Source organism: Malus sylvestris, chromosome 5, assembly GCF_916048215.2.
Source record: "Malus sylvestris chromosome 5, drMalSylv7.2, whole genome shotgun sequence".
Lineage (NCBI taxonomy): Eukaryota > Viridiplantae > Streptophyta > Magnoliopsida > Rosales > Rosaceae > Malus > Malus sylvestris.
The window spans coordinates 44,775,456-44,800,940 of record NC_062264.1 but is presented as its reverse complement, the minus strand read 5'-3'; the positions used below and the strand labels follow the sequence as shown (position 1 = coordinate 44,800,940).

General features: G+C 42.0%; 2 long non-coding RNA genes and 1 pseudogene across 4 annotated transcripts; 2 read left to right on the top strand and 1 right to left on the bottom strand.

Moving 5' to 3' along the window:
• Window positions 1–3,078: 3,078 nt before the first annotated feature.
• Window positions 3,079–5,873, top strand: LOC126622956 (uncharacterized; annotated as a pseudogene).
• Window positions 5,874–14,048: 8,175 nt separating this feature from the next.
• LOC126624364 (uncharacterized) lies at window positions 14,049–24,581 on the bottom strand. The gene is made up of 3 exons (XR_007624075.1): window positions 24,545–24,581; window positions 15,692–16,658; window positions 14,049–14,770 (listed from the first exon to the last, which is right to left on the bottom strand). It is a non-coding gene; the product is annotated as an uncharacterized LOC126624364 (long non-coding RNA).
• LOC126624362 (uncharacterized) lies at window positions 17,946–19,142 on the top strand. Of its 3 annotated transcripts, none has more exons than XR_007624071.1 (4): window positions 17,946–18,320; window positions 18,396–18,478; window positions 18,596–18,672; window positions 18,921–19,142. It is a non-coding gene; the product is annotated as an uncharacterized LOC126624362 (long non-coding RNA). The 3 variants fall into 3 exon arrangements; XR_007624070.1 differs by having other exon boundaries at window positions 17,947–18,295; XR_007624069.1 differs by lacking the exon at window positions 17,946–18,320 and having other exon boundaries at window positions 18,327–18,478.
• Window positions 24,582–25,485: the final 904 nt, after the last annotated feature.

Sequence of the window (25,485 nt, the reverse complement as noted above, 5' to 3'; positions counted from 1 at the left end):
CTCCGCATGCGAGTCGATTTTGATACCTCGAAGCCCTTACTCACCAGCTTCTCGGTGTCATGCCCAAAGTTGTGTACATATACTATTCGGTTACGCTATGAAGGTCTTAGATTTTTCTACTATAAGCGTGGTCGCCTAGGTCATTCAAGCGGCTGCCCTCGTCCGATTCCCATTCTGCCGTCTGGTGAAAGCCGATTCAACAAATCACTTTGCATCGAAAGTCTGTTTAGGGCGAGTTTTCTACTATTCCCAATTTCGAGGCTATTTAACAGAGTTGGGGCTAATGAGCACCATTGGAGATGCAAATGGGAAATCAGCGATGATGGTTTTTACAACCTGCCGGACGGAGACTCAGACATTCCTACTACCGTATTCCTGGCTAGACAGGCCAAATGTGATCAATCCAAACTGGCAGAGTACACCGATAATTCTCTGACCGTCAGACTTGCCATCACTGCGACTGTTAACTCACTGTTCCCCCACGATCCAATTATTGCGTCGAAAGCGAGTTCGTGTCCCCTCCCCATCATCAGTACTGATCGGTAACCAGATTTTAATCACAGAACCCTTTCTCTAACAACACCATGTCCATAGCTGTTAATGGGCTTTCCTTGGAAAAAAAACTAGTGTGACACCAGTAAGCTTCCTCCATGGGCCTTAAAGGATGTGGATGAGTTTTTACAAGCCTCAGATCATGTTCAAACCAGCCCCTCTAAGTTCTTAGCCCAAGGTTGTTTTCCACCTAGCACCAACTTATTACACATCAGCAATCCTGAGCTTAAGCATACATCCCATCTGGCTGAGCAATCTACTGGTAGGAGCGTGGAGTCAATTTTGGTCTCTCCCTTGACAAAAAAACCTCGACTCTCCCTAAAAAAAAAAATGGTCGTCCCCTTTATCTCTCAAATCTGAACCTTCATAGCTCCAAATCCAGGTCTGGTAGTCATGTGGATGCTGAATCCCCCTGTCTCAGGTCATCACATGACGATGAGGTTTTAGATTCTGATCATCTTTGCGACATCGCTATCAGCCCTTCTAATGAGCTAGAATAGGCTGAGAATGGGGGCTAGCTAGGCAGGAACATTCACCTACCTTCTACATCATTGGTGACGATTGAAAGGGTGTAATCGTATCGTAAACCATGAAAATCTTATTCTGGAACTGTTAGGGGCTTAGGAACCTCTGGAAAGTTCAGGCGTTGCAAGACATCATCAAGTAGCAAGATCTCATCCTGGTTTTCTTGTGTGAAACCAAATCTTCGCGTCATAGTATTTTGTCTCTGAAATTCAAGTTAGGTTTTAACAGGTCATTTTGTGTCGAGTCTCGAGGAAGTGCGTGAGGCTTTTATTTGCTATGGCACTCCAGCATTGACTTAAGGGTTCTCTCTGCTTCTGATAATCACATCAATTCAGAGATTAGATGCAACGCCGACCCTCTGCACTGGAGATTTACTGGCTTTTATGGCAACCCGATTACAACGGAGAGGGCAACCACCTAGAACCTCATTCGTTATTTAGCATCAGCTAGTTCCCTCCCTTAGGTTATGAGATGGGACTTCAATGAGCTTCTCAGCGCTAACGAGAATGAGGGCGGCCCATCCAGGCCTATCAAGCAGATTCTCGACTTCAGGTCGGCGATGTTTAATTGCAATCTTCGGGACCTTGGTTTCTCTGGAAACTAATTCACCTGGATCACCACGCAGTCTGGAGGCATAAAAGAACGTTTGGACTGGGTGGTCTTGGCTTTCCGTCTATGGAGATCCTTATTCTGTAATGCCAAAGTTCACCATCTGGATCCCACCAAACTTGATCATGTTCCTATTATTCTCTTCATGGACGGGAAACTTGGTCCCAGGAGGAAATGTCGACATGGATTCCGATTCAAGGAGTTTTGGACCTCCCACGAAAACTGCGAGAGTGTTATAGAGAAGGCATGAAGTCATTCTGTAACCGGGGTACCCATGTTCCAAGTGGTCCAAAAAATTAAGGCCACCAGGATTGCCCTTCTTAAGTGGCACCATACGGTCTTCAAAGGACGTATTGAGGATATAAATGAAATACGTTTGAAACTTGGTTTTATTCTTGCTTAACCATTGTCAGAGGCGGCCCTAGCTGAAATGAAGCTTCCAATGGAGCGTCTCGACATCTTATTAGGTCAAGAAGAAACTTACCGGAGCTAACGATCTCGATCTCTATGGCTCAGCCAAGGCGATAGGAACACTCGCTTCTTTCATAAGCGGGATAAAAACCGCAAGTCCAAAAATCTTATCAAAGGGTTATATGGTAGCAATGGCAATTGCATTTTTTATGAAAGGGGTATCGAGTCCTCGGTCTTAAACTATTTTGAAGACTTATTTAAAGCTGGTCCGATGGGGGGTGGTGAGGAGGTGCTCTAAACCATCGATCGTCAGGTGACTCCGGAGATGAATCTCAGATTGGATTTGCATGTATTTGCTGAAGAGGTTCGGGCCGTTATCTTTAATATGCGACCTTCAACGGTGCCGGGGCTCGATGGAATGTCCCATTTTTTCTTCTAACGATATTAGGCCATCGTTGGAGTGGATGTGACGAACGCCATCCAATGCATTTTCCAAGTTAAGATTGCTTCCAAGTTTAAATTCATGTTTTACCTCTTCTTTATGTTACCAAAGTGGATAGACTGAATTATGTTAGTACTGGAAATGTGCCGCCATTTGAATACAATTGTTTGGTGTACGTGTTAACCGAAATGCTCATCTTATTACGCAGTTGTTTAGAAGTATTTAAAATAACTGAAAGTGATTTTAGTAAGAATGTTTTAGAACTAATTCTCTAAAAATACAAATTTAGTCTAAAGAAGGAGGGGAACTCCTCCCTCTTTTTATCATTCACCTAACCTTCTCCACCAAAAGTGTTTCTTTAGAAGGAAGGGTTTCTCTCTCTCTCACAACTTTTCTCTCAACTAGACTATGAAAAAATTGTTCCCGATTTCATGAGTATCTTTGGGATTAATTTTGTGCAGCCACATTGTTGATCTTGTATCTTTATTTGGATGTATCTTGCTCCTTGGGTTATAGGCAAGTTTCTTCAGTGTTTCACCATGAGTGTGGGTGAGGAAGAACTTGATTGTTTGAAGATTACCCTTGAGGAAAGATTTGATACCACCATTCATCTTGTGGGTAGACTCATCGCTGACCATGAACCTTCCCAGACTATGGTAAATGAGGTTATTTGCTCTGCTTGGAACAAGATGGGGGTTGTTCGCATTCTTCGTGCTAAAGTAAACTTGTATGCTATCACGGTTGGGGAAGAAGCCGTCGCCAGAAGGCTTTTGGAAGGAAATCCCTGGTTCATCAGGAACTATACCTTCTCAGTGAAACTATGGCCGTCATTTCACTCATTCGATGATATAATCCCTAACAAGGCCATTTATTGGATCCAGGCGCACGGTATCCGTAGGAACTACTGCACCTTGAAGAATGTGAGATGCTTGGGTTATAAGATGGGGGCAGTTCTAGAGGTTGTGGATTCTCTAGAGATCAGGTTCAGAGGCTTTCTTCGTATGTGAGTCGATTTTGATACCTCAAAGCAATTGCTCACCAGCTTCTCGGTGGCTTGCCCAAAGCTGGGTTCATATATTATTCGGCTACACTATGAAGGTCTCAGAATTTTCTGCTATAAGTGTGGTCGCCTAGGTCATTCAAGCGGTTGCCTTCGTCCGACACTTATTTTGTCGTCTGGTGATAGCCGATTTGACCAATCACTTCGCATCGAAAGTCTGTTTCGGGCGAGTTTCTACTATTCCCAATTTTGAGGCTTTTTAACAAAGCTGGGGCTAATGAGCACCATTGGAGATGCAAATGGGAAATCGACGATGATGGTTTCTATGACCTGCTCGATGGAGATTCAGACTTTCCGACTATCGTATTCCTGGCTAGACAGGCCAAATGTGATCAATCTAGACTGGTAAAGTACACCGACAATTCTATGACCGTCAGACCTGCCATCCCTGCGATTGCTGACTCGTTGTCCCTTCACGATCCAATTGTTGCGTCGAAGGCGAGTACGTGTCCCCTCCCCATCATTACTCATCAGTACTGATCGGCAGCCAGATTTTAATCACATAACCCTTTCTCTAATGACACCATGTCCATAGCTGTTAATGAGCTTTCATTGGACAAAAAAATGGTGTGACCCTAACAGGCTTCCTCCATGGGCCTTAATGGATGTGGACGGGTTTTTACGCGCCTCGGATCATGTTCAGACCAGCCCTTCTAAGTTCTTAGCCCAAGGTTGTTTTCCACCTAGCACCAACTTATTACACATCAGCAATATTGAGCTCAAGCATACATTCTATATGGCTGAGTAATCCAACGGTAGGAGCGTGGAGTCAATTTTAGTCTCTCCCTCGACCAAAAAACCTCGACTCTCCCTCAACTTAAAAAAGTGTCGTCCCCTCTATCTCTCAAATCTGAACCTTCGTAGCTCCAAATCCAGGTCTGGTAGTCGTGTGGATGCTAAATCCCCCTGTCCTAGGTCATCACATGACGATGAGGTTTTAGATTCTGATCATCTTTACGACATCACTATCAGCCCTTCCAAGGAGCTGGAAGAGGCTGAGAATGGGGGCTAGCTAGGCAGCAACAGGCACCTACCTTCTACATTATCAGCGACGGTTGACAGGGTGCAGCCGTATCGTAAACCATGAAAATCTTATTCTGGAACTGCTGGGGGCTTAGGAACCCCTAGAAAGTTTAGGCGCTGCAAGACATCATCAAGTAGCAAGATCCCATCTTGGTTTTCTTGTGTGAAACCAAATCTTCGCGTCATAGTATTTTGTCTCTGAAATTCAAGTTAGGTTTTGACAGGTCATTTTGTGTCGAGTCTCGAGGAAGTGCGTGAGGCCTCTGTTTGCTATGGCACTCCAGCATTGACTTAAGGGTTCTCTCTGCTTCCGATAATCACATCGATTCGGAGATTGGATGCAACGTCGACCCTCTGCACTGGAGATTTACTGGCTTTTATGGCAACCCGATTACGACTGAGAGGGCAACCACTTGGAACCTCTTTCCTTTTTTAGCATCAGCTAGTTCTCTCGCTTAGGTTATGAGAGGGGACTTAAATGAGCTTCTCAGTGCTAACGAGAATGAGGGCGGCCCATTCAGGCCTATCAAGCAGATTCTCGACTTCAGGTCAGCAGTGTCTGATTGGAATCTTTGGGACCTTGGTTTCTTTGGAAACTAATTCACCTGGATCACCACGCAGTCAGGAGGCATAAAAAAACGTTTGGACCGGGTCTTGGCCTTCCCTCTATGGAGATCCTTATTCTGTAATGCCAAAGTTCACCATCTGGATCCCACTAAACCTGATCATGTTCCTATTATTCTCTTCATGGACGGGAAACTTGGTCCTAGGAGGAAATGTCGACATGGATTCCGATTCAAGGAGTTTTGGGCCTCCCACGAAAACTGCAAGAGTGTTATAGAGGAAGCATGAAGTCGTCCTGTAACTGGGGTACCCATGTTCCAAGTGGTCCACAAAATTAAGGCCACCATGATTGCCTTTCTTAAGTGGCAACATACGGTCTTCAAGGGACGTATTGAGGATATAAACGAGATACATTTGAAACTTGGTTTTATTCTTGCTTAACCATTGTCAGAGGCAGCCCTAGCTGAAAGGAAGATTTCAATGGAGCGTCTCGATGTCTTATTGGGTCAAGAAGAGACTTACTGGCACCAACGATCTAGATCTCTATGGCTCTGCCAAGGTGATAGGAACACCCGCTTCTTTCACAAGCTGGCTAAAAACCGCAAGTCCAAAATCTTATCAAAGGGTTATATGGTAGCAATGGCAATTGGATTTTTGATGAAAGGGGTATCGAGTCCTCGATCTTAAACTATTTTGAAGACTTATTTAAAGCTGGTCCGACGGGGGGTGGTGAGGAGGTGCTCCAAACCATCGATCGTCGGGTGACTCCAGAGATGAATCTCATATTGGATTTGCCTGTATCTGCTGAAGAAGTTCAGGCCGCTATCTTTAATATGCAACCCTCAACGGTGCCGGGGCTCGATGGAATGTCCCATTTTGTCTTCTAACGATATTCGGCCATCGTTGGAGCGGATGTGACGAACGCCATCCAATGCCTTTTCAATCGGACAAGTTATTAAAACAAATAAATTTCACCCATGTTTGCCTCATCCCCAAAGTAAATGACCTCAAGGATATCTCCCAATACAAGCCCATAAGCTTTTGTAACGTCCTGTTTAAGATTGCTTCCAAGGTTTTGGCGAATAGGTTGAAAGGAATTCTAAACCACATCATATCTCTTGCTCAAAGCGCATTTGTTTCGGGAAGAATGATATCAAACAATTTACCTCTGGCTTCAGAAATCTCCCATTCCCTCATGGAGCACCATTTATCCTTAAAATTGGACATTAGCAAAACATATGATAGAATTGAGTGGGATTATCTCAGGAGTATTTTAGTTTGTATGGGGTTCTCATTGAATTGGACCAATCTGGTGATGGAATTTGTATGCTCGGTATCGTACTCTTTTGTCATCAACGATTGTCTTTGTGGCTACCTCCTCCCCTTTTGTGGGATTCAACAGGGCGACCCCATTTCACCCTATCTTTTCCTGCTCTGCACAAAAGGCTTATCTGGCCTCATCGCGAAAAGGAAGGCGGAAGGAAAATTTTAGGGGATCACAATCAGTGTTGGAGGTCCTAGTGTGAATCATCTACTATTCGCTGATGACAGCCTCCTATTTTGCCAGGTCAGTGAGTCGGATTGTCACCAAATTTTCGAGATCCTTTTTTCCTATGAACTTGCATCGGGCCAAAATGTTAACCTGCTGAAGAGCGAGGTCTGTTTCAGTCTCAACATCAAACATCCTCTGCGTCTTAAACTAGCTGCTTTGTTGGGTGTTTAGGTGGTCAACCAGCACACTAAGTATTTGGGTATGCCGACATATGCGGGAAGAAACAAAAGCCAATGCTTTGGCTACATCAAAGAGCGACTTTGGAAGAGGCTCCAAAGCTGGAAAGGGAAGATGCTAAGCGCTGCCAGTAAAGAAATTCTTATCAAGTCCGTTGCGCTCTCCATTCCCCTATACACTATGAACTGCTATCTTCTACCTAAATACTACTGTGAGGACTTAAACAAATTAATTGCCTCCTTCTGGTGGAACAACATCGAGGGTGAAAAGAGAACACATTGGCTCTTCTGGGAGAAACTCTGCATCCCGAAATCCGACGACTTTTGAGCTTGAGGAATTTGTATGCATTCAATCTTAGCCTCCTTGCTAAACAAGGATGGAGAATCCTTACGAACCCCAACTCTCTGGTTTCGAAGGTTCTAAAGGCCAAGTACTTTCTGTTGGAAGTATGCCCACAAAGCCACTCATTTGATGTAATAGCTTTTGGAATACTTGTTGTATTGAACTTTTATATGTTTAATGGAAGGGCAAAGCTTATTGTTAATCACTATTTATTGTATCATGTGTTTAAGCAATAAGAGAATCCAAGGAATGTATTTGATCTAAGAGATAAGTAATCTAAGTAAGTTAGATTAACGAGACCTTTCTCTTATGTTCATTCCTAAAACGTTCCTAGCCATCGGATTGTCAATTGGGCATTGACAATCCGCTAAGGTTAGTATGTGTTATGTTGACTCAAACGTGAGTATGAACTAGTCTCAAGTAATTTGGTGTTGGACACTAAGACAAACACATAGGTGCTCGAAAGAGTAATCGAGTACACTGAACTACGATCAAAAGAGAGTTCGAACATACATGTCATGTATGAACTCTAAAGTTACAATATGCAAAGTAGTCATTTGACCTGAGGCATCATAGATGTCTAATGGTTAGGTCCTTGATCTTTAATCATGTCAACGGCATTCCCTCGGAGTGTCCACGTCATTGTTGGGGTCAAGCTATCTAGTCATGTAGGCATATGAATGCACAACAAGGGATCTCTAACCTTCCAAGGTGGAAGGAGAATACTCTAAGATATGATTCTAAAGTCTTTGGCCAAAGCAAATGAATATGACTTAGGAAGTTTGTTCCAAATCATATTCAAGGGAATCATATAGGAAAGTATCACATTGGATAGTAGACATGAAACAAACTATCACTTAAACAATGTGATTAAGAGTATTGTATTAGAGAAGGACCGTATTGCATTGTAGTTGTAACTGGATAGGTTCTCCAACCAATTCTACTTAGCTTGGGTAACCATGACATACTGCTAGGTGTCACTCATGGTTTGTGGAAGCCCTAATGATTAGCAAACACTAATCATCAAAGGGAGAATTGAAATGTGGTTTCAATTCACAATCGATCATTAAGAGTAACATCGCCTATTGCCTCGCTAATTGGAACCTAATGGATCGTACACCGAGTAAGGATGTATGTGAAGAAATTAAATGAAATGGATAAGCAATTAAATGGTTTAATTGAAGAATGGTCAAGATTAATTAATTAGTTAATTAATTTTACGAAAGGTTCGTATTGGGCTTATATGTTGGTTTTGGATTTCGGGGCCCAAAAGCGTTTTGGTCCACAAGGCCCATTATGTTTATGTTGTATGACAACTAAAACAAAATGGGCAAATTAGCCCAATAACAAAGTAAGGCCGGCCATAAGGGTGAGGGTAGCAAACTTGGATTAATTACAAGTTTGCCACTCACTTGAAATGAAGTATAAATTCAACTTTATAGCTTTGTTTTCAATTAGGGTTCTTCTTGTTGAAATTGGGTGAAAGATTTTCTCTCTTTTTCTCTAAGGAGGCCGGCCACTAAGGGAAGGGACATCTAGCAATCTCTTCTTCCTTAAGTCATCCATATCATCTTCACAAGATACATCCTTGGTGAAGATACTTAGAGACATCAAACTTTTGGTGTTTTGGAGAACCAATCCTTATTTCCTCAAATCATCAAAGGAGCACTAAAGGGAGGAAAAGCACAAGGAACATCTAAGGAGCTTGGAAGTGACTTGAAGGCCCTCCACTTGGGTGAATCCCTTGTGTAAACAAGGATGAGCTTCAAGGGTAAAGAAACTCTAAATCTTTACTTCTCTTTAATGTTGTTAAAGAGTTTATTTTGGTTCACCATATACTAGGCTTTGAAAGTCATGGGTTTTATGAATTGTTTTTTGGATGCATGCCTACTTTAAAGTGTTAATAGCTTGCATGTGTATTCAAATGTTCATACTTGTTCTTAGCTAGGACTAAATTTTTCCTTCACTTTCCCAACGGCTCCTTTCTTGAAGCATCGGTGAAGGTAGATGCCTCCTACTCCTGGAAGAGATGCTCTTACCCATGAATTCAAAGGGGTTTTGTGGTTGTGTTTTTCGTGTTTGCCTAGTTTTTGTTTATTAATTTGCTGCAAGTTCAAGTGTTTACTGATTTTGGATGAAATGTGATTGTTTAGGTTAAGTGGGGAGAGGTTTGTGGTGATGGAAGTGATGAAGATTGCTCTATACCAGCAAAGGATGTGACCTATGACATTCTTTTGATTGTTAGCTTTGTGCCAGGATTGAAAGTCGATGCCATCCTGCTGCTGTTACGAACAATAAAGGTGCCAAATTTCACAATTTCTGTTACCCTTTTCTTTGATATGCTTTCTTGGGGAAATATTTACATTTCCTATTATCCGCCTATGTCTTACATGGCCGGTCCCAAGCCCGGATAAAGGAGGAGGGGGAGGGCGTCAGGTAGTCGACAGCCGGCACTCCATGATCACGTCGAATCCTTATGAAAATGAATCCAGAACAAAATCGCGCTAAAGCTAGGGCGTCACCCGTAAGTGGCGCGCTGTGTGGCCCGAGCACAGTGATAAGTGAGCAAGGGTCGCTGTATCTCCATCGGCACCCGGATGCAGTGTTAAATGAGCAAGGGGGCCATAGAAACTTCTTTTCGAACGACTCCACTCAAAGTTGTTTGGGAGCATATGCTCCTATCAACTTTACCCGGGACACACAAAAGAAGTACTTTGATCCTATTAGACGGGGGAGGGTGAAGAAGCTAGGACAAAAGGGTAGAGTTCAAGAGAGCAAAATGCGTTTAGGAACGTGGAATATAGGAACCTTAACGGGAAAATCTATGGAAGTAGTGGAAGTTATGGTGAGGAGAAGGATAAATATTATGTGCCTACAAGAAACTAAGTGGGTTGGTAGTAAGGCAAAGGATCTAGAAAACTCAGGGTTTAAACTTTGGTATTCGGGCACAAATAGAACGAGAAACGGTGTTGGCATCATCGTGGACAAGACCTTGGTACAAGATGTTGTAGATGTCAAGAGGGTAGGAGATAGAATCATGGCAATCAAGATTGTAATAGGACAAGAACTTATCAATGTGATTAGTGCGTACGCACCTCAAGTAGGGTTGGATACGAGTTCGAAGGAGAAATTTTGGGAAGATCTTGGAGACTTGGTGCAAGGAATTGCTCAGACGGAGAAGTTATTTATAGGAGGAGATTTAAATGGACACGTGGGCAGGGAGACAGGCAACTATGGAGGTTTTCATGGTGGCCATGGTTTTGGGGAGAGAAACGAGGATGGGGAAGCTATCTTGGATTTTGCAATGGCATATGATCTCTTCTTAGCCAACACCTTCTTTAAGAAGAGAGAAGAACATGTGATCACCTACAAGAGTGGGTCGTCAAAAACACAAATAGATTTTCTTCTAATGAGGAAAGGGGATCGTATAACTTGTAAGGATTGCAAAGTTATACCAGGAGAGAGCGTGGCTAATCAACATCGCTTGTTGGTGATGGATGTACATATCAAAAGAGTAAGACAAAAGAACAAGACTTGGAAGTGCCCAAGGACTAGATGGTGGAATCTAAAAGAAGAAAAACAAGCCATTTTCAAAGAGAAGGTAATCACCCAATGTGTGTGGGATAGAGAGGGGGAAGCTAGTCAAATGTGGGATTCCATGGCTAGTTGTATCCGAAAAGTAGCAAAAGAGGTATTAGGAGAGTCCAAGGGCTTTGCCCCACACCAAAAGGAATCTTGGTGGTGGAATGAGGAGGTACAAACAAAGGTGAAGGCTAAGAAGGAATGTTGTAAAGCCTTATACAAGGAGAGGACCGATGAAAATGGTGAAAGGTATAGAAAAGCGAAGCAAGAGGCGAAGAAAGCTGTCAGAGAAGCTAAGTTAGCGGCTTACGACGATATGTATAAACGACTAGATACCAAAGAAGGAGAGTTGGATATCTATAAACTATCTAGAGCAAGGGAAAAGAAGACAAGGGACCTAAACCAAGTGAGGTGCATCAAGGATGAGGATGGAAAGGTTCTTGCTACAGAGAACGCGGTTAAAGACAGATGGAGAGGTTATTTTCATAATCTCTTCAATGAAGGACATGAAATGAGTGCTTCTTTAGGGGAGTTGAGTAACTCAGAAGAGTGTAGAAATTACTCTTTTTATCGTCGAATCCGGAAGGAAGAAGTGGTTGTAGCTTTGAAGAAGATGAAGCATAAAAAAGCAATAGGCCCAGACGATATACCAATCGAAGTGTGGAAACTTTTGGGAGAGACAGGTATAACATGGCTCACTGACCTTTTCAATAGGATTTTGAAAACGAAGAAGATGCCAAATGAGTGGCGAACGAGCACTTTGGTGCCTATCTACAAGAATAAGGGCGACGTACAAAATTGCATGAACTATAGGGGTATTAAGCTAATGAGTCATACAATGAAGCTCTGGGAGAGAGTCATTGAGCATAGATTGAGGCAAGAGACACGGGTTTCGGACAACCAATTCGGGTTCATGCCAGGGCGCTCAACCATGGAGGCAATCTATCTCTTACGAAGATTGATGGAAAGATATAGAGATGGGAAAAAGGATTTACACATGGTCTTTATAGATTTGGAAAAAGCGTATGATAGGGTCCCAAGAGACATTCTTTGGAGGATTTTAGAGAAGAAAGGAGTACGAGTAGCATATATCCAAGCTATAAAGGATATGTATGAAGGAGCAAAGACTGCCGTAAGAACTCATGAAGGACAAACCGAAAGCTTTCCCATAACTGTAGGATTACATCAAGGCTCATCCTTAAGTCCTTACCTTTTTGCGTTGGTAATGGATGAGTTAACAGGACATATTCAAGATGATATTCCTTGGTGTATGCTGTTCGCAGACGATATAGTGTTGATAGATGAAACTCAGGAAGGGGTAAATGCAAAGCTTAACCTTTGGAGAGAAGTGTTGGAATCTAAAGGTCTTCGCCTAAGCCGATCAAAGACAGAATATATGGAGTGCAAGTTCAGTGCAAATGGAGGCCAAAACGAGTTAGGGGTGAGGATCGGAGATCAAGAAATACCAAAGAGCGACCGTTTTCGTTACCTAGGATCTATCTTGCAAAAGAACGGAGAATTAGATGGAGATCTCAACCATAGAATACAAGCTGGATGGATGAAGTGGAAGAGTGCATCCGGCGTGTTATGTGACCGCCGTATGCCACTGAAGCTCAAGGGAAAATTTTATAGGACGGCAATAAGGCCGGCGATGCTGTATGGCACAGAATGTTGGGCGGTGAAACATCAACACGTACACAAAATGGGTGTAGCGGAGATGAGGATGCTTCGTTGGATGTGTGGGCACACGAGAAAGGATAAGATTAGGAATGAGGATATTCGGGGTAAAGTAGGAGTAGCCGAAATTGAAGGAAAGATGAGAGAAAATCGGTTACGGTGGTTTGGACATGTGCAAAGAAGGCCTACTGACGCTCCGATTAGAAGATGCGACTATGGGACAGAGGTTCAGGGCCGAAGGGGTAGAGGAAGACCTAGGAAAACTTTGGAAGAGACTCTAAGAAAAGACTTAGAGTACTTGGATCTAACGAAGGACATGACACAGGATCGAGCACAATGGCGTTCTAAGATTCATATAGCCGATCCCACTCAGTGACTTGGATTTTCCAAGTCTCCAACCGAGAAGTTTTCCTCACTCGGAAAATTAAGGGAACACTACCCCAACCTACATGCTCCACTTAGAAAGCTTCAACATACAAGCTTCAACAAAAGAAAATTCAAAGAACTTAGCGAAGAAGGCTTTGGTGTATTTAACACAATACGTTGAAATGAAGGAAAGCTTATTTATTGATATCCCCGATAAGCTACAAATATGTACATATACATGAGTCAAAATAAACACACAAGAGGGAGCCTTCACAAAGGTTGCTTAGGAGAAGTCTCAGCAGTCGGTAGAGCCCCAGAAAGAGAAGGCACCGGAGGGGGATCATTTGGAGCCTCAGTACTGGACAGAACCCTAGAAGGAGGAGGCATCAGAGGTTGATCATTTGGAGCTTCATTACGCGGTACAGCCCCAGAAGACGAAGGCAATAAATGCCTTTGGAACAAACCCACAAATCTCTGATGATCAAGTAAAACCTGACCATCAGTTTCCTTCATCTGGTCAAGCTTCCTCTTCATGTTTGTAGCATAGTCATGTGCGAGCCGGTGCAACTGTTTATTCTCATGCTTGAGCCCTCTAATCTCCTGTTTGAGACTCATCACTTCAGCCGCCAATGATTCAACTTGGCGGGTTCGAGCAAATAGGCGTTGGGCCATATTAGACACAGAACCTGCACACTGAACACTGAGAGCCAGCGAATCCTTAACAGCTAACTCATCAGACCGTTTGGAAAGTAGTCTGTTATCTTTGGGAGTGAGAAGGTTCCTGGCCACCACCGCAGCGGTCATATCATTCTTCATCACGGAATCCCCAACGGTAAGAGGACCAGTAGGGGAGACGAAGGATGGGCGCCATATGTTGTCTGGAGAAGGCGGGGCTGCCTCTTCAACAAGGTTCAAGTCAAAACGACGGTCGGAGGGGCCAGACATTTTCAAAGGTGTTAAAGAGAGAAGAGGTCGGACAAATCAAGATCTTAGAAGTGCAAGAATGAAGCTTCTACTGGTGGAGATTCAAGTGTGCTTTGGAACTTAATGTCAGCCCCTATAAAAATCTGCACTCGACGGAGCTTCAGAAATCGAAGAGGCGCCTGCTCAGAAATCGAAGAGGCGTTTGCTTTCTCAAAAGCTAGGCTGCTCAAAGACCTCGAAGGCTGATCTCAGAAATCGAAGAGGCGCTCGCTTTCTCAAAAGCTGGGCTCCCCAGAGACCACGAGGGCCGATCTCAGAAATCGAAGAGGCACCTACTTTTCCAGCCTTGTCAGCACCTGTCACACGCACACTCAGCTTTGCGGAAATTATGGGCATTCTGTCGAAGACTTCTGGGGAAGTAGAAAACACATGAATCTTACTGTTCAATCACCCACTTCCCACACGCAACAATAGCTCATGGGTACCACAGATAACTTTGCCAAAGTTCTCTGCCAAAGTTGAGCACGTGAAGCTTGCAGCTCCCACTACATCGCTCTGACCAAGAAGGGTAAAAGAATAGCAAAGAAACAGCACTAACAAAGTTTCGACCCATAAATTTTGAAGGTCTAGCTACCATATTATTACCCACAAGGGTAAAGGAATAGTACCACTGCTGGATAATTGGAAAGTCCCTGTGTGTCAACCTCTGTGCTTCGTGGCAAGGTAGACTAGCAAACATGCCCAACCTTTACTCACATTCGAGAAAACACTCCCAATAAGATTGCTTGCTCCAAAATCGAAGAGGCACCGTCCTCCGAATCTCGAGAGCCAGACTCCCAACATGACTACTTTCTTAAAAATCGAAGAGAGGGTAAAGGAACAGTACCATTGCTGAATAATTGGAAAGTCCCTGTGTGTCAACCTCTGTGCTTCGTGGCAAGGTAGACTAGCAAACATGCCCAACCTTTACTCACATTCGAGAAAATACTCCCAACAAGATTGCTTGCTCCAAAATCGAAGAGGCACCGCCCTCCGAATCTCGAGAGCCAGACCCCCAGCATGATTACTTTCTCAAAAATCGAAGAGACACTGCTCCCGAATCTTCGAGAGCCAGACCCCCAGCATGATTGCTTTCTCAAAAATCGATGAGGCATCGTTCTCCGAATCAATCGAATAGGCGCTCGCTTTCTCAAAAGCTGGGCTGCTTAGAGACCACGAGGGCCGATCTCAGAAATCGAAGAGGCACCTACTTTTCTAGCCTTGTCAGCACCTGTCACACACACACTCAGCTTTGCAGAAATTATGGGCATTATGTCGAAGACTTCTGGTGAAGTAGAAAGCACATGAATCTTACTGTTCAATCACCCACTTCCCACACGCAACAATAGCTCATGGGTACCACAGATAACTTTGCCAAAGTTCTCTGCCAAAGTTGAGCACGTGAAGCTTGCAACTCCCACTACATCGCTCTGACCAAGAAAGGTAAAAGAATAGCAAAGAAACAGTACTAACAAAGTTTAGACACATAAATTTTGAAGGTCTAGCTACCATATTATTACCCACAAGGGTAAAGGAACAGTAACACTGCTGGATAATTGGAAAGTCCCTGTTTGTCAACCTATGTGCTTCGTGGCAAGGTAGATTAGCAAACATGCCCAACCTTTACTCACATTCGAGAAAACACTCCCAACAAGATTGCTTGCTCCAAAATCGAAGAGACACCGTCCTCCGAATCTCGAGAGCCAGACTCCCAACATGACTACTTTCTCAAAATCGAAGAGAGGGTAAAGGAACAGTACCATTGCTGGATAATTGGAAAGTCCCTGTGTGTCAACCTTTGTGCTTCGTGGCAAGGTAGACTAGCAAACTAGCAAACATGCCCAACCTTTACTCACATTCGAGACAACACTCCCAACAGATTGCTTGCTCCAAAATCGAAGAGGCACCGCCCTCCGAATCTCGAGAGCCAAACTCCCAACATGATTACTTTCTCAAAAATCGAAGAGACACTGCTCTCCGAATCTCGAGAGCCAGACCCCCAGCATGATTGCTTTCTCAAAAATCGAAGAGGCATCGTTCTCAGAATCTCGAGAGCCAGATACCACAGACCACTTTTTCAAAGTGCTCTGACAGAGTTAAAACATGTGAAACTGGCAGCTCCCACTACCGTGCTATGACCAAGCAGGGTAAAGGAATAGCATTACTACTTCTTAGGGAGACTCCTATATATGTCGACCTCCATCCCCAACAGACAGGCAGACCTGCAAAAATGCTCAACCCTTCATCATATCTGAGAGGGCACTCCCAACGAAGCCTTTCGAAATATTCAGCTTTCCTTCCCCCCGATAATACCTCTGCAAACAAGCTATACTAGAGCAAGAATATCTCATATCATCAGGGTTAAAAGCAAGAGTATCCCATATCATGCTTTTTCCCTGTCTTTTCCTTTGGCCTTGTTTTTACCTGCAAGACAAGGAGAAAGAGAGCAATCAGTCAGCACTTGGAATCAAGCTTCCAGCCAGGAACTGACTGCCTGGAACCCCTTACCTGATTACTTACCTGGCATTGCTCTCGAGTACTCATCTTCAACATCTTATATTTCCAGGGAAGATTCCGCATCTGCTTGAGGAACAGATGGGGCAAGTGCGAAGGATACAAGGAAGCATGTGGAGAGAAGCGTAACAGCACACGTGCCGATACATCCATTACTCTGTCAAAAGCAAAAGTATCCCATATCAGCAGGGTGGAACGTACTCTAGATTTGATGGACTTGTTTTGACCCTCAAATTCTTCAGTCGGCCTTATACTCTGGAGGAAACCAGAAAACCCTCCAGCTCAGTTCAAGAATAAGCCTGTGGAAAGTTACTTCTTCAAAAGCAAAAGTATCTCATATCATCTCTTCTCATTTTTCTTCTCTTTATCCTTCATGCTGCTGCAAGATGGGGAGAAGGTGAACAATCAGTCGGAGCTCTGATTGCTTACCTTGTCTGTCACCTCTTTCAGCAGACCCCCTAGCTCGGCGACTTGGGGGACTCCTACTACATGGTTTGTATCGCGCTTGACCAAGCCTGAAACTACAAGTAAGCTTCAAGTGAAATTGATACATTACCTTGTGCATCTCCACCAGTTAAAGATACCACCCCTGGATGGAGGAAGAGTACTTCCAGAGAAGATGCCACATCTACCTATGAGACAGATAAGGCAAGTCAAGACGACACCACACTCCGATACTTAGAAGTTTCGTGATTACGAGATCATTCTCCCACAATATTTCCTAATGTCATTTGTACTAAATCATTCACTTGTACTCACTAAAGGAGAGCTTGAACCTATGTACTTGTGTAAACCCTTCACAATTAATGAGAACTCTTCTATTCCGTGGACGTAGCCAATCTGGGTGAACCACGTACATCTTGTGTTTGCTTTCCTATCTCTATCCATTTATATACTTATCCACGCTAATGACCGGAGCAATCTAGCGAAGATCACAAAAAGCGACCGTTTTCGCTACCTAGGATCTATCTTGCAAGAGAACGGAGAATTAGATGGAGATCTCAACCATAGAATACGAGCTGGATGGATGAAGTGTAAGAATGCATCCGGCGTGTTGTGTGACCGTCGTAGGCCACTGAAGCTCAAGGGAAAATTTTATAGGACGGCAATAAGGCCAGCGATGTTGTATGACACAGAATGTTGGGCGGTGAAGCATCAACACGTACACAAAATGGGTGTAGCGGAGATGAGGATGCTTCGTGGGATGTGTGGGCACACGAGAAAGGATAAGATTGGGAATGAGGATATCCGAGGTAAAGTAGGAGTAGCCGAAATTGTAGGAAAGATGAGAGAAAATCGGCTCCGGTGATTTGGACATGTGCAAAGAAGGCCGAATGACGCTCCGGTTCGAAGATGTGACTACGGGACAGAGGTTCAGGGCCGAAGGGGTAGAGGAAGACCTAGGAAAACTTTGGAAGAGACTCTAAGAAAAGACTTAGAGTACTTGGATCTAACGGAGGACATGACACAAAACCGAGCGCAATGGCGTTCTAGGATTCATATAGCCGACCCCACTTAGTGGGAAAAGGCTTTGTTGTTGTTGTTGTTGTTGTTGTTGTTACAGATATGGAACTGTTCATGTGATGAAGGTACTACAATGTGTCCATCTTTGCTTTAAATCACCGGATTCGTTTAGTTTAATGGTCAAATTATTAATTCAGACATTTGCTCACTGTTTGATCTGTTTTTGGATTGTTGTGTGCTATGGAATTGTGTAATATGTTGAATGTTGAGATGGCATTTATTAGAAAGCATGCTTCAACTGTTAAATGTTTTGAGATTGCTGCTGAAACTTTTTTTCTCCTGCCATAACTTTTTTTCTTTCTTTTAAGCATATAGTCACGATTGGTTATCTACTTTGTTTTGACAGCTGATATTCATGTTCATCAGTTCTTTAAAACATCAAATTTCAAGACCGGGTTCCACCCACTCCCAAGTGCTCAAGAGACGATTCATAAGTTGTTAGATTTCTGTGACTTGTCTGCAGTTTGAATAATGGATTTTCTTGACACATAAATAGTTTCTAATGATATCAGGAACCTTGAGAAGTCTTGCTTGATAAATTCATCATGGATATTAAGGATAACACAGCCCCTGAAAATTGCTGCACAAGTTATAGGTCCATACACACACTTCTCTTTCTTTATACTTACCGTTTCTTTCTCTTTAATTGGTACTATTTTTTAATATATCTTTTAAAACTGTTAGAACTTGGAATTGTTTTGTATTATTGCAGAGTAAGGAGAATGTAACCCCGAGTGGCTCCAAGCTTGCAGTAACATGAAATAACAGAACTAACGGTAAGCTATTGCGGTAACCTTTTTCCATTTCTTCGCCATGACAAACTAACGGTAACTCCCTTTTTGATATAATGAATATTACATGCATATGTGGAGATATTCACATCTAAATGTTTGAACATAATTTGGGATCAAAGCATTGTGACAGAAACACGTAAATTTACAATTTGGGTGTCGATATTGTTGTAAATTTGGTTTCTTTTCAAGAAATTTGAATTGGATTTTTCTTTTGCAAATTGTTTTTGAATGTACTCATATGAGGTCAAATCGTTGCTTAGAAGGCTTGGTGTGGAGCCGATCGAGATTGAATTGGATGAACTGGGTACAAATTTTTTACTATCTATTACAAGGCAATGGTTGGTTTGCAATTCAATATTACATGGCAATGATTGCCATCTTAACAATCGATTTAACCTATATACACCTACAAGTATCAAATTCGATCTTAGATAAAAATAAAGCGGCTGATGAGATAATTGATTCCTGGTGTGAGTCATCACTTCTACTTTTTTTGGCAATGATTACTTCAAGTTCTCATGCATACTCAATTGATCAATAATATCGACAATATATTCATCATTTCAAAAGAGTCATTACTAAACATCTACTAATCCGTAGTTACATGTAGTTTGATAACTGGAAGCCTAAGGCTTAACAAATTTGTAGATGTTTAGCAATGACCCTCCTGAAGCTCTTTATCAATATCTATGCATGTGAAGTTGAGAAAGGCATGAAGAAACTGGAGTCAAGACAATTAATTTTAATTTAAGAATTTGAACAATGAACCTTGAATTAGTACACTTGGTGATATGGATTCCATGTTCCATCAAGATCACTTCTTCGTTCTCATTCTCACTTTTGGCTAGGCATCTATTGTTCTGTTTAACATGTAACATTATATGTATTAATATAACATTTTACATTGTGTTTATATAATGTATCTTTTTCTTATACCAAAAAATAGTTGGCAAAGGACACATTCAACCCGTAGATATAAGTTCTATTCAAGTTTATACCAAATTCATATAACATTTCCAAGTAAATTCATACAGAATTCGTTTAAAAATAAACAAAATTTTTAGCAAGTTGGGCTAAAATACAGCAATTGCTCAAAGTCGAAAAAGCGGGGAAAAAGGTAGTCAGCTTAGCATAATGTACAAATTTTCAAGCTTTGAATTGCCTTGTTCGCAAATCAGTATTTTGTTATATATACAACCATTGAACTTATTATTTGAATCCAAAGCGGAAAAGTTAGGAAGACATTCACAAAACCAAATCAAATGCACCAAATATCACATCAAAGAATAAATTATATAAATTGACAGATTGAAAGAAACTCAATAGAGATTAGAAAGAGAAACAGAGACCGGAGGAAGTGGGAAAGTGAAGAGAGACGTAGGTGTAGAGGTTAACGAAGGAAGCCATTGCCAAGAAATCAAGCTTGAATAATTAACATTTATTGTTACAGATGATTAATTCTAAGGTTTCTCAATATCTGTGATCAAATGCATGTAAATGGTTAAATGAGTAATTTAGCTAATATACAATAACATGTCCAATCTTTAAGCAAATTTTCAAAACAGATTTAGAACACTATAAAATCTACTTAGCAACAAAACATAAACATAAATATCCAACACAGAGACAAAGCAGCATACCAATTCCCTATCTTGAATGCTCTTTTGAGCTGGATCTTCTTAACTCATTTCAAAACTTCTCCCATGCGTTCTGTTGCATCCTGAAAATTTGTTAACTCAACTTAATAAGTAACACTCTAATTATTTCTTAGCCAAAACTAAGCCGAAAATTGTCAATCCCATTAAAAAGTTGCATCTTTTTCACTGTATTTTTCCATACTTTAATCACAGAAAACCGGTCTTAATCTGTACATCTGATGCACCAATACATGCACCCGTATTTTCTCCATTTACGGTTTATATCACTTTAGAACCATATAATTTTTTCAGTTTCATTGTGTTCTTAATATTTATACAATTATGATTTTTGTTGTAATTGGGGACCCGGGGGAAGATTAAAGTATGTTTGTACCATACTTGACCAATCCCGAAACTACTGAGCACCGGTCAACGTTATACCGTCAAGGACCCAGAAGAGTTTCCCTCCAACCAGGAGGCCAATCACAGCTCGACAAGTGTCGACATCAGAAGCCAATCATAGCGCGACACATGTCAACATCTGAAGCCAATCACAACACGACACTTGTCAATGTCAGAATGAAACTAGAAACTCTCTTCTATAAATAGAGATCATTCTCTCACAATATTTCCTAATGTCATTTGTACTAAACCATTCACTAGTACTCACAAAATGAGAGCTTGAACCTATGTACTTGTGTAAACCCTTCACAATTAATGAGAACTCCTCTACTCGGTGGATGTAGCCAATCTGGGTGAACCACGTACATCTTGTGTTTGCTTCCCTGTCCATATCCATTTACATACTTATCCACACTAGTAACCGGAGTAATCTAGCAAAAGTCACAAACTTAACACTTTCTGTTGTACCAAAGTCCTCACTGATTTTGTGCATCAACATTCACCTACAAAAGCTTCTCCCATAAAAGCTTCACCCACCACAAAAGCTTCGCCCACCAAAAAAGCTTCACCTACAAAAGCTTCACCCACAATAGCTTCACCTACAAAAGCTTCACCCATAAAAGCTTCCCCAACAAAAGCTTCACCCACCACAAAAGCTTCACCTACAAAAAATTCACCCATAAAAGCTTCACCAACAAAAGCTTCACCCACAAAAGTCTCACACCACAAAAGCTTCCCCCACCACAACAGCTTCCCACACCACAAAAACTTCACCCACAAAAGCTTCCCCCACCACAAAAGCTTCACCAACAAAAGCTTCATCAATGGAGGACAACTACAAATTGCTTCATCAATGGAGGACAACTACAAATTCTCAAAAGCTTCACACTATCTTGACAAGATAGTGTGAAGCAAAATCAATTCATGGTACCCAACAAAGTTTCAACCTCAAAACTTCACCTACAAAGCTTCACCTATAAAGCTTTATATATATATTCGGAAATTCAAAAATTCAAAAATTCAAAAATTTGAAAAAAAAATAAATAAATAAATTGCCTAGGCTCCTCTTATTTGAAAAAAAAAATATATATATATATATATATATTCGGAGTTTTGGGCTGCTACTTAGAAAGGAAAATGGTGAAGTTTTGTTACTTTGGAAACTTGTCTACTAGCAAGACACCTCCTTCGTCAACTCTCTCGACTGGAGACTTGGGGGACTCCTACCATATGCTACTGTACCTTGATACTCGGAAGTCTCATGACCACTCAGTGACTTGGATTTTTTCAAGTCTCCAACCAAGAAGTTTTCCTCACTCGAGAAATTAAGGGAGCACTACCTCAACCTACAGGCTTCACTCATAAAGCTTCAACATACAAGATTCAACAAAAGGAAAAATTCAAAGAACTTAATGAAGAAGGCATTGGTGTATTTAACATAATACGTTGAAATGAAGCAAAGCTTGTTTATTGATATCTCCGATAAGTTACAAATATGTACATATACATGAATCAAAATAAACAAACAAGAGGGAGCCTTCATAAAGGTTGCTCAGGAGAAGTCTCAGCAGTCGGGAGAGCCCCGGAATTAGGAGGCACCAGAGGGTGGTTATTCGGAGCCTTAGTACTAGGCAGAACCCCAGAAAGAGGAGGCTCCAAATGTTGATCGTTTGGAGCTTCATTACGCGGTACAGCCCTAGAAGACGAAGGCAATAAATGCCTTTGGAACAAACCCACAAACCTCTGATGATCAAGTAAAATTTGACCATTAGATTCCTGCAGCTGGTCGAGCTTCCTCTTCATGTTTGTAACATAGTCATGTGCAAGCATGTGTAACTGTTTATTCTCATGCTTGAGCCTTCTGATATCCTATTTAAGACTTATCACTTCAGCTGCCAATGATTCAACTTGGCGGGTTCGAGCAAATAGGCGTTGGGCCATATTAAACACAGAACCTGCACACTGAACACTGTGAGCCAGATAATCCTTAATAGCTAACTCATCAGACCGTTTGGAAAGTAGTCTGTTATCTTTGGGAGTGAGAAGGTTCCTGGCCACCACCGCAGCAGTCATATCATTCTTCATCATAGAGTCCCCAACGGTAAGAGGACCAGTATGGGATAAGAAAGATGGGCGCCATATGTTGTCTTGAGAAGGCATGGCTGCCTCTTCACCAAAGTTCAAGTCAAAACAATGGTCGGATGAGCCAGACATGCTCAGAAATGATGAATGAGAAATGAGGTGCAATAAATCTCCGAAGTAAGGGGAAAATTCCTACAAGCAATAACTCTCTAAATGTATTTCTAGCACACAATTGGTGCCTTTATAAAAGAAAAGGCAACAGGGTTGTTGGTTCAAAAATTGAAGAGGCACCACTCTTCGGATTCTGAATAGAGACCACTTTCCACACGCAACATCATCTCCTCGAGTACCACAGATAAATTTGCCAAAGATATCTGAGAAAGTTTAGACATATAAATTTTAAAGGTCCAGCTACCCAACTATTACCCAAAAGGGTAAAGGAACAACACCACTGCTTGATAACTAGAAATTCTCAATGTGTGTCAACCTTCATGCTTCGTGGCAAGGCAGACTGGCAAAAATGTCCAACCTTTACTCACATTTGAGAAAACACTCCCAATAAGATTGCTTGCTCAAAAATTGAAGAGGCACCACCCTCCGAATCTCGAGAGTCAGACTTCTAATAAGATTGCTTTCTCAAAAATCGAAGATGCACTGTTCTCCAAATCTTGAGAGCCAGACTCCCAATAGGATTACGTGCTCAAAAATCGAAGAGGCACTACCCTCCGAATCTCGAGAGCCAGACTCCCAACAGGATTACTTTCTAAAAAATTGACTGTTCTCCGAATCTCAAGAGTCAAACTCCCAACAAGATTGCTTTCTCAAAAATAAAAAAGGCACCGTTATCTGAATCTCGAGAGCAAGATCCCTGACAGGATTGCTTGTTCAAAAATCGAAGAGGCACTGCTTTTCGAACTTCGAAGCCAGATTTCCTTGGATAAAGCTTGTCTGCAATCTTCACACACAACATCATCTTTTCAGATACCACAGACCCGTTTTTCAAAGTGCTCTGACAAAGTTAAAACACGTGAAGCTTGCAGCTCCTACTACATTGTTATGACCAAGAAGGGTAAAGGAATAACACTACTACTTGTTATTAAGGAGACTCTTATATATGTCGACCTTCATCCTCCATAGCCAGGCAGACCTGCAAATAAAAATAAATGCTCAATTTTTCCTCACATCCGAAAGGGCACTCTCAGCAGAGTTTCTTGAAATACTCAGTTTCTTTTCCTCCCGATAATACCTCTGCAAACAAGCCACACCAAAGCAAGAGTATCTCATATCATCAAGGTTAAAAGCAAGAGTATCCTATATCATGTTTTTTCCCTGTCTTTTCCTTTGGCCTTGTTCTTACCTGCAAGACAAGGAGAAAGAGAGCAATCAGTCAGCACTTGGAATCAAGCTTCCAGTTAGAAACTGATTGCCTGTAACCCCTTGCCTGATTACTTACCTGGCATTGCTCTCGAGTACTCATCTTCAACATCTTATGCTTCCAAAGAAGATACCACATTTGCCTGAGGAACAGATAGGGCAAGTGAGAAGGATACAAAGAAGCATGTGGAGACAACTGTAACAGAACACGTGCCGATACATCCACTACTTTGTCAACAGCAAAAGTATCCCATATCATCAGGGTCGAACGTACTCTAGATTTGATGAACTTGTTTTGACCCTCAAATTCTTGAGTCAGCCTTATACTCTAGAGGAAACCAGAAAACCCTCCAGCCCAGTTCAAGAATAAACTGGTGGAAAGTTACTTCTTCAAAAGCAAAAGTATCTCATATCATTTCTTCTCCATTTGCTTCTCCTTATCCTTGTTGCTGTTTACAACACAAGAAAAAAGAGAACAATCAACCGGAAGCCGAAGTCGAACCTCCGATCCAGGTTGCTTGCTTGGAAGTCTGATTGCTTACCTTGTCTGTTACCTCCTTCCGAAAATCTCCTAGCTCGGCGACTTAGGGGACTCCTACTATAGGGTTTGTATCGCACTTGACCAAGCCCAAAACTACAAGTAAGCTTCAAGTGAAATTGATACATTACCTTGTGCATCTTCATCGGATAAAGATACCACCCCTGGATGGAGAAAAAGTACTTCCAGAGAAAATGCCACATCTACATATGAGACAGATAAAGCAAGTGAAAATGATACCACACTTCGGTACTTAGAAGTTTCGTGATTACTCAATAGCTTGGATCTTGCAAGTCCCCAACCGAGGAGCTTCCCTCACTCGGGAATTTAGGGGAGCAGTGTTTGTACCATACTTGACCAATCCCAAAACTACTGAGCATCGGTCAACGTTATACCATAAAAAACCTAGAAGAGTTTCCCTCCAACCAGGAGGCCAATCAGCTCGACACGTGTCGACATCAGAAGCCAATCATAGCGTGACACGTGTCAACATCAAAAGCCAATCACAACACGACACGTGTCAATGTCAGAATGAAACTAGAAACTCTATTCTATAAATAGAGATCATTCTCTCACAATATTTCCTAATGTTATTTGTACTAAACCATTCATTAGAACTCACAAAAGGAGAGCTTGAACCTATGTACTTGTGTAAACCCTTCACAATTAATGAAAACTTCTCTACTCCGTGGACGTAGCAAATCTGGGTGAACTACGTACATCTTGTGTTTGCTTCCATGTTCCTATCCATTTACATACTTATCCACACTAGTGA